Source organism: Condylura cristata, unplaced genomic scaffold, assembly GCF_000260355.1.
Source record: "Condylura cristata isolate star-nosed mole 26May11 unplaced genomic scaffold, ConCri1.0 scaffold00013, whole genome shotgun sequence".
NCBI classification, from domain to species: Eukaryota; Metazoa; Chordata; class Mammalia; order Eulipotyphla; family Talpidae; genus Condylura; species Condylura cristata.
In genome coordinates this window covers 24,473,382-24,483,587 of record NW_004567114.1, presented here as the reverse complement: position 1 = coordinate 24,483,587, position 10,206 = coordinate 24,473,382, and positions in this window count along the sequence as shown.

The window sequence follows — 10,206 nt, the reverse complement described above, 5'->3', positions numbered from 1 at the left end:
GACAGAAATAAGTGCATGTGTGTGTGAGTGTGTTGCTTGTGAATGTCCGCCACACATAACCGCTTTCTTTTCTTTGCACGGCCCCTCCCCTGGGTGGTTCACACTTGCCCCCCTTTGCTGAGATAATTTATACTCTCCAACTTCATTAGTTGCAACCCCCCTCCTGGCCAGGGACAAAAAATAGGGCCAAATTGTTCAAAAGAACACATGGAGACCCCATTAATGCTGGCCCTAATTGTGCCAATTCAAACCCCTCAATAACTCTAATTAAAACCTGTCTTGTGTGGGGCGTTGAATGGCAACACAGCTGTCATTCCAAACAAGCGCATAACAGAGCTTTGAGGGGAAAGAGCCCTGTGTGCAAGTTTTGGTGGTGGTGGTTCTGGAAAGGGGCAATGGAAACAGATAAAGACAGGGGTGCGGTGAGAGTGGGGAGCCTTGAAAAAGTCTTCTGTGCCAGGTCACAGTTTGAAATCGGAAGACCTTTAGCTTTTCCCTGTATAGCTTTTCCCCTCCTGCTCCTCCCCCCGGGGCAGGAACACCTGCAGACCCACTGGAAGGGGCCATGACCACCAGACACATGGACACCACAAGTTGACTGAAACATCTGAGAGAGAAAGAAAAAAAATCCCAACCAACAAAACCACACACCAAAATCCGAGAGTTTTTTTTCTCTGCTTCCACCCTTGTCTTTTAGGATCCAGCTGCACTTTGCTGGGCACATAAATAACTCTGCAATTACATTAATTGGTTGCATATTTGTTGACACTGAAGGCGAAGCCCTTGAGGTTGGGGGAGGTGGATTTCAGCTGCAATTTAACACTCTTCCCTCCTGCTATCCCTCCATGCCTGCTTTCCAACCACCCCATTTAGGTTTTTTTGGGTGGAGGGAAATGGTGTGTTGACAGCCCCATTTCTGAATAAGCCTTGACAGCTGCCAATCAGATTCATGTCTCATCTGCTGGCTTCCATGGATTGTTTACTAATGCACTGAGCTTTGAAGTTATATTCCCTCAGTGGAAGGACTTCAGGGATGAGTTGCTGGCAACACACACTGAAGTTTAAATCCCTTTGGAGTTAGGGGTGTGGTCGGCTTAACGTCAGGCATATTGTTTGAAGCAAATGAGAACTGGCTAGACCTTCGTCTGAATCCCCAAGCCCATCTTGGGTTCTTCTAATGGCTTGGCCCACCCTGTGGAGTCTGGAGAGCTCCATTCTTTGGAAAGCGACAGGGTCTAAGTTACCTTGTTCACTCTACCTCGGTTGGTGGGCAGGACCTGAAGTTTGCTCGGCTACCAGGTCTCTCACGCAGGAGGACCTCACAGAGCAGGTAGCAGAGACTCAGCTGGCATCTCAGTGTTGCTGTAACTCAGCATTCAGTTTCTTTCTGCCTGTGTGAGGCTGGCAGGAGTAAGTCCTCTGGGGTCTGGCCTAGGTTTGGAGGGTGCTTGTGCTGTAGGGAGGAAGCCTGTCCTGGCAGTGGCCTGCTGAGTGGCTGGAGGGACCATGTCTGTCTGTCTCACAAGGGATCCTCACCACATCCAGTGAGCCCAGAGCATGGGGGCTCTCGGTTAATGTCAGGGATGCAGACTTGAAGTTCTGGTTTCCAGGTGCTCTAAGCTCTTAAGAAGGAAAGCGTCACGTCAGCCTGAAGCCACGTGACTCACCTCTGCATGGTATGGCCGAAGCCGTACAGGCTTTAGAGCCAGCTGAGCAGAATTTTAATGTACCCACTTTCCAAAGCCATGTAAAGGTAAAGAAATTCGTGTAAATAAATACAAGAATTACTTCCTTTTTCTCTCTGTGAAGCCAGTGAGCAAACAACTTTCTGAATCTAGGCCTCTGATGACCTCACTGCAAAATTGGGATAACACAGTCCTGCAAATTAGCAAAAAGCAGACTTGAGAACTTAAAAGGGCTCTTTGTGTTATTCTCTCTGTCTGGAGGACTCTTCTCCAGGGCAGGGAGAGGGGCACTCCTGAACCCCCAAACCTGCCTGCTCTAAATAGATTCTGTCATCCACTACATCAAGATAAAATATGTAAGACCTTTAATGGAAAGAAACTTTAATACAATGAGTGTGCAGTACAGAAAAGACAAAAAATATCGTTTCTAAATCAAACCCATCCCTTCGTGGGCAAAAGCCCACCCACAAGGGACTGGCCCAAAGCAAGACCCGAAATCTCACCACAAGTCTAAAGCACCTTCTGGTGGGGACCCATAGAAAAGATCCAGAAATGGCCAGACAAGCCTGGGAGGAAAAGAGCAAAATACTAATACACACTGCCATAGTTAACCTTCCCATGGGGCTCTCACCCACATCTTTTTTAACCAGTCCAGGGCCAAGAAACAAGAGCTGCTTCTTCACATGTCTCTGCTCCATGTGGCTCCCTCAGGTCTCTTTCCGGCTCTCCATCCCGCTTCCATCCTCTCCAGTTTCCTCTCCAGATTCTTCTTCCTGCTCAGCTCAACCCTCCCCTCGTTGGGGCAAGGAATCTAGAACTTCTCATTTTCCTGGGGACCCCCTTGTTATCCTCCCAGATCTCTGTGCTCAGTCCCTTACTTCCTCAGGTCTCTGCTCTACTGTCCCCTGTTCAGCCTGGCCTCCCTGGGGTGCTCTCTCCAAGACAGCCTCCCCTCCCCCCCTTTACCTCCCTTACTGGCTTTATTCTTCCTGATGGTGCTTATCATCCCCAACATATTACATGCCAGTGGGTAGTGATTTTGTAACTGGGTGGTCCCTAAGCAAAGGGGAAATTCCAGGTTCCCTGCCCCACCCAGAGATAGAGTGGAACTGAGAAGAGAAAAAGAAGAGAAGAGCAGGAATCTGAGGAAGAAAGAAGAAGGGTGGAAAGCCTGAAGGTTACCTGAGAAGGCCACATGGGGCAGAGACATGTGAAGAAACCATGTTTATTTCTTGGCCCTGGACAGGTTGAAAGAGATGTGGGTGAGAGACCCATGGGGAGGTTGACTATGGCAGTGTTTATGTTGATTTTGATTTTGCTCTTTTCCTCTCAGACTTGTCTGGCCATTTCTGACGCTTTTCCATGAGTCCCGGCCAGAAGGTGCTTTAGTCTTGTGGCAGCTTTCAGGGCTTGCTTTGGGCCAATCCCTTTTGGGTGGACTTTTGCCCTTGAGGAGATGGGTAACTCCAGGTGTTTGATATAGGAATTGTATTCTTTGTTTTCTGTATTGTATACTCACTGTATTAAAGTTCCTTTTCATTAAAGTCTTATACATTTTGTCTTGATGTGGCGGATGGCAGAACCCATTTAGAGCAGGCAGGTTTGGGCGTTCAGTGGTGCCCCTCCCTCTGCCCTGTAACACTTTCTCTTCCCTTGTTCCATTCTGAGTTCTTTGTCCCTACTGTATTCATGCATCTGGAGCGATGCCTGACACAGTGCTCAATTAGTGTTCACTGGAGTATAGTTGAGGGAATGGGAACACTCTGATCTCCTGAAAGAAGACTGTTCTGGCTCCAAATATTTGTTGGGTTAAGTTTCTTCGTGATCCTTGCCTTGTAAGACGTGGCCCTTCTCGCTTTGGTTTCCAGCCTGGGGCTCCCAGGCTGGGGTTAAGGTCATATTGTTTGGAGGCAGGTAGATCTGCATTCAAACATTGGCTCCACTATTTATAGCCAGGTGAACTTGGGATAACTGTCCAGCTTCCCTGAACCTGTTTTCTCACCTAGTATTGTCAATAGTCACTACCTCAAAGGATGATGGGGTGAACTGAGATAATGTTTGAAAAGTATCACAATTCTTGGCACAAAGTATGTGTGCAACAAATGGTGTACCATTTTCACCAAGGCCATTGTCCTCTTTATTATCTGGGTTCTGGGACCCCCATAACTGAGCTAAGGTCTCATGAGAACAGGAGGTGAAATGACAAAAGGGAGTGAAGTCTTTCACTTTGAAATACTCATTCCCTACTAATCATACTTAAGGTGTGTGTGTGTGTAAGAGAGAGAGAGAGAGGGAGAAAGAGAGAGTCAAGTCCTGTTGCTGCTTCTATTTCTTGGTTGTCTTATTTTTGAAACTTGCATTTGGCTGCCAATGACACAGTCACTTCAGATCAGAAGAACCACCGGTTCCTCACTGAGTTATTTCCCTCAGACTGGTTCAGAAGTTTCCCAAGTGGTATTTGTGTCATCATCACCTTAACAAAGGATCCAATTCCTCTTCCAACCAGACCAGGTTGCTGACTAAGGGCGGGGCAAAGGCCATCCATCTATTCAAATGGAATGGTCAAACAAATGAGTCAGAACCAGACAATCTGAGCCTCATTTTCCCAGGTTCCTTAGGATGTTGGCCATGCACACAGGCTCAGTCTCTCACAAGCCACCCAGCTGGTCTTGGGCGCCGGCAGAGGAGTCTGGGACTCCCAGCTTGTCAGTCAGGGTCTGGGCTTGAGACGTTTCTGGGGCATGTCAGTTTCTCCCTGTTGAAGATTTTCACCTGTTCAGTCTGGCTGTACCCCACTTCACTGTGTGGCTGTACGATGGGCATTTTAAACACAAACACAAGCACACGTGCATGCCCTGTTCCTGCTGTTGCAGAGTTGGAAAGCATGGGCTTTGGAATTTTCTAGACTTTGTCTAAAAATTCTAGCTTTGGTAGTAGCTTTGTGACCCAGGTCAAGTCACATCTCTCTCCAGCACCACAGTGGGCCAGAAGTCCTGGCTGGAGGTGCAATGTGGAGTCATCCATGGGAACGCCTTTCTGCACATGAAATGGAGCAGTCCTTATTCTCCAGGGAGCAGAGGTCCCCAGGGGCTGGCTACTCAAAAACTGGGTTGAGAGGGGAGGGGCCTATTAGGTGGGAGGGGGTGGTGCAGGTGAAAGCAGCTTTGGAGAATTGCTCCTCCGCTCGATGAAGCCAGGGTCAGGCCTGGCTAGCTCCTGGGACACTAAGTGTTGCTATCAGCAGACATAGACAGCTGGGCCTCGGCTCAGCACACAAGCATGGAGCACGAGCAGCAGTGGGTGGAATGAAGCACTGGAAGAGTCCACCCATGGAGACCCTGGAGGGTCAGAGAACCTTATTGATAAGGGGGTCAGGCTACCAGTGGTCGCCAAGGATGAGCCCCAGGATGATTCTCCAGATGAGGGGCGGAGAGAGTAGTATTTCTATGGGTAGTATGCCTACAAACAAGACAGTGCTTATGAATGTTTAATCACAGAGGCAAAATTCATCCCCGTCCGTCCCTCAGACATGGCAGCAGGCCCAGTGCGTAGAGGACATGTCTGCAGCAGGAGGGCGCGCTCATCCTTCCAAGGGCCTCTGATGGGTGATAGTAGGGTGTGGCGACACTAGTAATTTGTGAAGTAGATGGTTAGGCTTGAATGCCTGTTCACAAAGCCAAAAGGCAGCCTGCAATGATTCCTGCGAAAGGCTGTGCTTTAAGAAAATATTAAGGACATAACACTATATAGCAATAGAATACTGTTTGCAAGTGAAAACAAGCAAGGACAAGCTCTGGCTGACCCCTTTCTACTGTCTCTTTGGAGCACTCCTTTTCAGTCCAGTCTTTCCCATGATAAGGTGTAAACTGTGATTTCACAAGACATCAGTGAAGGAAAAAAAAACAAACCCAATGGATTTTGTCTTAACATTTACTTGGAATTTATAGCAGCTATCATTCATGAAGAATGTGGGTAAGTATTATGCCTTGAAATATTTGTGAGTGACAAATGGAAGCTGTCATGGTTAGTAAACATGAAACTATCATTTCTTCTCTTTTATTGAATGCTTTCAATGTGTCTCTCTGTTACAGACCTATCTGTGGTTCCAAGGAGTATTTGATAATCATTGAGACGCAGAGTGGGGGTGAAAGCTCAAATCACTATAACTAACCAAGTCATAGAATAAGACAAGAGGGCCAGGCTGGCCCCTCTGGCCACACAGCTGGAGTAATTGAGGGCAGAGGACTCCTGCTGTGCGCAAGGTGTCATGGTGCCCTGAGCCCTGGCGCTGGTAGTGGGGTGGTTTCTTTGTCTTGATGGCTGGCTGGATGGCAGAACCTATTTAGAGCGGGCATGTTTGGGAGTTCAGGGGTGTCCGTCTCGCTGCCCTGAAACACCCTGGGGTACCACCCAGTCCCAGAGCCCAGGTGACAACCCATCCCACAGGATTTTTTTTTTAAGATTCATTTATTATACATACAGAACTGGGGTCCAGGCCAGAGGTACAGGGGCGATGAGAGGATGCACCAGAGACAGAGTGGGGAGCAGAATAGGCAGATCGACGAAGTATACTGTGGAGGGGAACAGCAGGTGGGTCAGGAGAGGTCTGCCGCACCATCTGGGTCAGCTCTGGGGCTGGGGATCGAAGTCAAGTTGAAGTGGCTTTAGCTTCTTAGTGCTGTGCTTTAACTCGCTGCACCACAGGGAGGGCCTATCCATCCCACAGGATTTTACTGTTTTTGCTGACGATATAGCCCTATTCCTATGCATCACAGAAACAGCTCAGTTTAGTTATATCTGTAAGGCCAAGAAATGGGGTGGTGGTGCCATTGTCCTGATTGTTTCTGGGAAATGACACCTCAAGAATGAGGGAGTTGAAAGGTAACTTTTGCACGCAAATAACCAACAAACGAATAATATTTGATTCATATTTATGAAAAACTTTCAGTGCTGTTATTCTAATCTCTTAGTAGGTAGGAGATAGGCTAGAACCTAATAAAATAAAATTGTGCTAGAGAAATTATTTTGTTTACTAAGGATTTAGAAATACTTCCTTCACCAAGGTTGCAGGAATCAACTCTTTCCTCAGTTGGGAAAGAAATTTTACTGGCACTTAGCAAGTACTGGGCGAAGGAGAGGAAGAGGCTGTGGGCAGTGAGCTGAAAGGCAGGCCAGGCAGGACTTCTGGGTGGGACAACGTGGGGAGAGAGAAGGGAGAGGCAGTGGAACAGCAAGTCTGGGGGAGGAGCTCAGCCTGGAAAAGGGGCTGGCAAGCCAGCTAGCGGCTGGGAGCAGAGGGAGGCCTGGGAGGAAGGGCTGAGGGCTCCCTACACTCCTTGCTTCTATTAATCCAATTAAAGTGTTGAAAATCAGATCGCATGTGAAGCTTTTAACATGAATTTTTCATTATAGCATTGGGGTGGGGGAGGAGAGTGGTTGAGGGAGGAGGGGAGGGGGAAGCACCAAGAGTCATGATGTGGGGATGGAAAGGCCTCTGGTCCTCTCAGGAGTTCGGCTGCCAGACTGCACGCAGGCCTGCTTCTGTTCTGGCGTCCGTCTGCCAGCACCTCGCCCCTGCTCCTATTTTCTTTAACCCCTGGCAACCCCACTCTTGTGGCAGGTAGGGTCAGAAAGAGGGGTTCTTTACAATGTTGCTGTGTCCCCCTCACCCCCTCGAATAGGACAGGCCTTGGCTGATCCCCAGGGAACCCTCACCTGCATGCCCCCCCACCTTCGCTGATGGGGGCACTTGGTTCTAAGGCTAAGATACCAAGGCTATGCCAGGCAGCAAAGTCCTATAGGCTTCAGAACCCTGTGTGAGAAAAACAGGTCCAGGACCCGCAGCCCAAAGTGTGCACTGACACTATTGAGAAAACCACACGGGGAGAAGAGGCTTGGCGAGGTGGGAAGGGCAGCTCTCCAGAGCTCCCTCTCTGCGCCTTCTGTTCTTGATTCACTCCACCAGAGACTGCTGGGCGCGCCAGCTGGATGCCTGCAGCTACCGGGTCTCTAGCGCTGGGTTTCTGTGGTGCTGTTGGGTGACACAGACAAAAAGTGTGAGTGGACTCCAGCCTGAGGAGTCCTCCAGGCTCCTGCGTGGGCCGGAGGCAGTCGCCCAGTCACACACCTTTCCTGGCTCTCCGTCTGGGCTCTCACCGCCCTGGCTGGACCTGGAGGCAGATGGCCAGCTGAGGCAAATGGTCACCGGGTTAGCAGTAGGAACTGGAACAGAACCCAAACTGTGTCTCTTTTCAGTTCTCCGACTGCCTCCAGGCATCCCCCCACATTTAGCTTATTGGGTGGCAAATAAATTTCTCAAGAGGAAGCCCATCTGGGCACATTCAGGACAGTGTAGGCCCTTTTCCCTGCACTTGAGTTGGAATGCCCCCTGGTCGGATGGTGGGGGGTACCAGGGACTGAGTTGGGGGGAAAGGAGGTCTGGGTCAGCAAGGAGGGTTCTCTCTGGAGCTCCTTCCTCCACTCTCAGCTCCCCCTTCTGCATGGGGCCCTCTGAGCCTGCCTGGGGTTTAATCTCTGCCAGGCCTCTGCACCGCTGGGCCTGCTGGTGTGTGGTCTTTCACACTGATGTGCTTCAGCAGCTGGAAATAGTGAGGGGGGAAGGGGGACCCCAGCATAAAACCCTGGCACTTCTCAAAACAAAACGAACTCCAGCTTTTAATCAGTTTAAGGCTGAGGCGGGAGAATTGTGTTTGGTTTTACATAGACAAAGCTCTTTTTAGGTCTCTGCTTTCAGAGGAATCTTCCAGCCCATTATGCAAATGACCGCAGTCAGGGCAGGAGGTGCAGGGCGATTCTGCTCCTGTTGCAGCTGGGGCCTGGGATGGGGAGGCAGCAGAACTCGGGGTGCAAGCTGGTGATGTGGCCTTCATCAACTAGAGCCCTCAGTCTGCCAGGGAGCATAGATGGTCACCCCTGCTCCTCTGCCAGGTTAGCAGAACTAGGGTTCTCAGGACTCTGACTGACAAGGCCTCTGCTTTGACAGGTGGGCTACTTCCGAAGTGGGGCTACAATTTTAGGTTTTGAAAAGTTAATTTCATGTTAATGAAATTAAGTTACAAAAGCATGCTATTTATAATATCTTGGTGATGAAAGGATAAACTTGTAAAGCCAAGATTCCCGACCCTTCCTCTGCTTCCCAACAGCCACCCTGCAGTTTTAGATCCAGGAATAATCTAGAATCCATAGGATCCTAAAATGGCTTAGTGTAACGTACTGACGAATGAGCCCACCTCTGGCCTAAGGTGGTTAGACTTAGCAAAAAAATCCAAGATGTCCAGTTGAATTTGAACATCAGAAAATTTCTAGTGCAAGTATGTCCCGTGCAGTAATTGCAGGGCTTTGCCATGTGGGAGCCAGACATCACGACAGAGCCACATGCCTTGTGGATCGGGCCTTCACTCAGCAGGGTCTCCTGTGTGTTTCTGGGGCTGCTGCTCTGCCCCTCTTTCGCAGGAGCACCTGAGACCATTTCTCTCTTGGTTTCCAGGCCCCCCTCTTTTATCCCGGGCAGCTTTTGGGAGTTCCATCTCGCTGGGGTCCTGTTTCCACACTCCTTGCTGTTCACCTGAAGCCCCCACATCTCTTTTGGGGTGCCTCTATTAGTCTCCTCTCCCTTGTGCAGTTCTAGATATATAAGGGGGGTGGGATGGGGTGAGGAGGTAGGTGGGTGGGAGGAGGGGGGGAGGGGCTTCCCCAGGAGAAGGGGAGGTTCCAGGTTCCCTGCCCCACCCAGAAGGAGGGTGGAGCTGAGCAAGGAGGAGAAGAGTCTGGAGAGGAGACTGGAGAGGAAGGAAGCAGGATGGAGAGCCAGGAGACCTGAGGGAGGCACATGGAGCAGAGAGACATGTGAAGAATTTTCATTATCTTCTTGGTGCTGGACTGGGTGAAACAGATGTGGGTGAGAGACCCGTGAGGAGGTTGACTATGGCAGTGTTTATCTTGATTTTGATTTTTTGTTTTTCCTCCCAGAATTGTCTAGCCATTTCTGACCCTTTTTCATGGGTCCCCCACCAGAAGGTGTTTTAGGCTTGTGGCGGGCTCAGGCCCTGCTTTGGACCAATCCCTTTGGGTAGACTTTTACCCACGAGGAGATGGGTAACTAGGTGTTTGACTTAGGAACTATATTCATTGTCTTTTCTGTATCGTACACTCACTGTATTAAAGTTCCTTTCCATTAAATGTCTTATATGTTTTATCTTGATGTGGCAGACGGCAGAACCTATTTAGAGCATGCAGGTTTGGGGGTCCAGGGGTGCCCCTCTCTACCTGCCCTGAAACACTTCTAGTCTCTGGGATGATCAAGATGCAGCCTCTGGTTCTAAGGACTAAGTAAAGTCAGCGGCGGTGATCCCGATAACAGGGAGCCCCTCCTAGTCTCCAGGCCAGGCACTGACTATATGGGTTTACCAGTGTCAAGCCACTTAGCCCTCACAACAGACTATAGGGCTGTCATTAAAAAAAATATATATTCCACAAAATTTACCATTTTAACTATTTTTTT